Source organism: Sorex fumeus, unplaced genomic scaffold, assembly GCF_029834395.1.
Source record: "Sorex fumeus unplaced genomic scaffold, SorFum_2.1 ptg000098l, whole genome shotgun sequence".
In the NCBI taxonomy this organism is placed as follows: Eukaryota; Metazoa; Chordata; class Mammalia; order Eulipotyphla; family Soricidae; genus Sorex; species Sorex fumeus.
The window spans coordinates 73,733,081-73,737,215 of NW_026606155.1; the positions used below are offsets into that span (position 1 = coordinate 73,733,081).

The following is a 4,135-nucleotide window of genomic DNA, read 5'->3' on the forward strand; positions in this document are numbered from 1 at the left end:
ATACATCATGGATAGCTTGCCAGGCTTTGCCATGTGGGCGAGATACTCTCAGTATCTTGTTGGACTCTCTGAGTGGGGCAGAGGAATTGAACCCGGCTCGGCCGGGCCGGCTGTGCACAAGGCAAATGCCCTACTGCTGTGCTATCACTCCAGTCCCTGTCTATATGTATTAACTAAGAATTAGTACCAGTTTAGATGTCCACTCTCAGTACTTTAGCCAATTGACAGGCTGGGAGAAAGCAGTTGTTCCTGCTAAGGTCCCCCTGGCAAAGTTCTGCCTTCCACTTTTCTGGCCAGACTGGTGACAACATGTTCAACGTTAAGTTTCTTTATTTAAGACTAGACAGTTTACTTACTAAATTACCCAATTATTCTGTTACTTTAGTAGAACTAGAACCTGATTCTTATTTTTAAAAAATGCTACAGAAACATGGTATTCTCTCCTTCTTATTTTAAATTTGCAAGACGGCTTAACAAACCTGGCTTATACTTTTGTGTAAGCACAGCAAGATTGGAGAACTCTCCATTCAGGATACCAATATTTATTTTTCACCACGAAGAACCCCAATAACCCCCCCGCCCCCCCAATGTCTGTGAGGCAGATGAATTCTAGTTAACACTCTATCTACTTTGACTAGCTTCATTGTTTCGATAAAAGTTGCACCATTATTATTTAGAGTTTACCCCCCTGCCCCCCCACCCCCCCGCAAATCAGCCATGCTGAAAAAGCATTGTGAAATGATTTATAGTGTGGGGTTGGTCAAAGACAGAGCAGGAAACAGGATGGCGTTTAATGTTTTACCTCACATCAGGCTAGGCCATAAGATGTGAAGATCAGGTCCCACAATGAACTGGATGTGGTCTCTGGACTCTTACCCTTCGTAGGAATGTCCTGGAAGTCAGGAGTCCAACCCATCCCTTCTTCAGGACTGGGAGAGATCTCGACCTCCAGTTTTTGGACACTGAGGGCGGGGCCCAGGCTGACTCAGTCACTGCAGATTTCCAGCTTCCTCATTTTTCAAGGCACAGACGATGTCAGTCCTTCCTTGAGCCAGCCTGCCTTTAGGGTCTCCCTGAGGTTTGTTGGGTACTTGATACAGTAACTGTTAAATACCTGCTCCTGTCATTCAGACCAATCCCCTCACTCTTTCCCTGGAAGAGGGTTTTTGGTTTTCCTGTCTACACCAAGGGTAGACCCTATTGCAGAGTGAAAAAGCTTTGTCTGGGTTCATGCAAACAAACATAATGCTTAATGCTTCATGGCACTGGGGAGAGAAAAGCAAACATTTTACCCAACTCATTTAGTTCCATGTTGAAAACCTTTACTTCCAATTATCTAAGAGCACTGTAACAGGAGTCTGGATACTAGGACAATTCTTCACATAATTAAAAAATTTCTTATAACAATACATACAATTTGCTCACAGTTTTCTTAATATTTATCATGACTAAACTATACTCTTTCAAAAGCATTATCTCAGTCCAATAGATATTCAGAAGGTTTACAGTTCTCACAATTAAAGATCTTATAACATATATCTAGTTGGCAAAAGTTCACTTTACATTTGAAACTTTATCTTTAGAATTCCAATTTCAAGGGAAACAGATATAAAAATTAAAACGCAGAAAATGGAATGGTTATTTCATTTGTGTGTCACCCGCAGTTGCTGGGGTGGCTCAGAGCTGTGAACTTCACTCATGCACTTCCCCATCTTCAGAAACCACTAAAGCCAAACAGGCCACCTGTAGCTGCTTGAATTTTAAAAGTGAAACTTTTCCCCTTTTTTGCTTCAGTAAAAGAAAGCTTCTACACTTGATCTTAGCCAAAAGGCCGAGAAGCGATTCTGTTGAGACGGAAGCGGTCATTGAAGCCCTAGCCAATCAGGGCATTCAAGCCCAATACATCAGGATCCTCCGTGAGCTGTATTGCGGATTCACTACCAGGATCTCACCATTCTACAAAGAAGTGATCGTTGATGTCAAGAGAGGGGTGCGGCAGGGTGATACCATTTCACCGAAACTCTTCAGTGCCACCCTCGAGAACATCATGCGACGACTGGAATGGGAAGGAATGGGAGTGAAGATAGATGGTCGGCAACTACACCACCTCCGCTTTGCTGATGACATTGTTTTAATAACACCAAACATCAGCCAAGCGGCACAAATGCTGGCCGACTTTGACCGTGAGTGTGGAAAGGTAGGACTACAGCTGAATCTTACGAAGACAATGTTTATGAGAAACAGCCTTGTTCCTGACGCCCCATTCGCTCTCAATGGAACGACCATCTCTGAATGCAACAGCTATGTGTACCTAGGTCGAGAGGTCAACATGACAAATGACCTGGCACCCGAGCTGCGCAGGAGGAAGAGAGCGGCTTGGAACGCCTTCAAGAACGTCGAAGAAATAGCTAAGAGGACGAAGAACCTCCGGCTCCGGGCACATCTCTTTGATTCCACTGTTCTTCCTGCATTAACATATGCCTCAGAGACCTGGGCCCTACGCAAACAAGATGAGAACGCCATTCAGGTCTCCCAAAGAAGAATAGAAAGAGCTATGCTTGGAATATCACATTTCACTCAAATGAGAGAACGAATCCGGAGTTCTGACATCCGTCGACGATCAAGGATCAGGGATGCTGTCTCATATGCCAAGGTGTCGAAAATCAGATGGGCTGGTCACGTAATGAGATTTAAAGACGACCGTTGGACTAGAGCTGTTACTGATTGGATTCCACGGGATGTCAAGAGACCGCGTGGCCGCCCACCTACCAGATGGTCAGACTTCTTTGTCAAGATCATGAACGATCGGTTTGAGGCCCTCCATGTTCCCGGAGCGAAGAGATGCCATTGGGCTACACTAGCACGCGACAGGGACAAATGGAGATGTTACTGGCGCCCGCTCGAGCAAATCGACGACTAACGGGAAGTTAAGTGATTAAGTGATTAAGTGAAAAGAAAGCTGGTTTGCTCTCCAGCACGGCCACGACTCCAGAGCACAGAAACCAATCTCTTAATTATCTGACTCTCAGTAGAAATACTTCCAGGGTTAATTAGCAAAATAGCAGAAATCCAAAACCAACATTTAATTCTTGAACCCAGCTGTAGAAAGCGAATCACTTCACAATGCTTTCTCAGCATGTCTGATTTGGGGGGAGGGGGTAAACTCTAAATAATAGTGGTGCATCTTTTATTGCAACAATGAGTCTAATCAAAGCAGATAGAGTGTCAACTAGAATTCATCTGCCTCACAGGCATTGGGAGGGGTGGGGGTGCGGTTTTATTGGGGTTCTTCGTGGTAAAAAATAAGTAATGGTAAAGGGAAATGTGTTTGATATTTGCATGACTGAGACCTAAACCTGAAAGCTTTGTAACTTTTCCCACAGTGATTCAATAAATAAATAAATTATAAAAATAAAAAATTAAGAAAGAAAGAAAGAAAGAAAGAAAGAAAGAAAGAAAGAAAGAAAGAAAGCTGGTTTGTATTCCAGCAGGAAAGCCTGATATCTTTAACTTTTATCAAGGCACAATTCTGTGGTTTTGGTAGCTCCGAAATTTAGGTTACCAACAATCTCAGAAATTAAATAAAACACTGATAGGATCTATAACTTTAGAAACTCACATTTTTTTTCAGTTTTAAAATATTTTTATTTTATTTTATCTATTTATTTATTTATTTATTTATTGAATCGCTGTGGGAGAAGTTACAAAGCTTTCAGGTTTAGGTCTCGATCATGCAAATATCAATCACATTTCCCTTTACCAATGCTTATTTTTCACCACGAAGAACCCCAATAAACCCCCCGCCCCCCAATGTCTCTGAGGCAGATGAATTCTAGTTAACACTCTATCTACTTTGACTAGCTTCATTGTTTCGATAAAAGTTGCACCATTATTATTTAGAGTTTACCCCCCCCACCCCCCCCTCCGCAAATCAGCCATGCTGAAAAAACATTGTGAAATGATTTGCTTTCTACAGTTGGGTTCAAGAATTAAATGATGTCACACGGCCGCTATTGCGGCCACGCGGTTTTGGATTTCTGCTATTTTACTTATTAACCCTGGAAGTATTTCTACTGAGAATCAGATAATTAAGAGGTTGGTTTCTGTGCTCTGGAGTCATGGTCTTGCCGGAGAG

The 4,135-nt window shown here is 42.6% G+C and overlaps 1 pseudogene; it reads right to left on the reverse strand.

Annotated features, from left to right (window-relative positions):
* Positions 1-1,744: 1,744 nt before the first annotated feature.
* Positions 1,745-1,843, reverse strand: LOC130042096 (uncharacterized; annotated as a pseudogene).
* Positions 1,844-4,135: the final 2,292 nt, after the last annotated feature.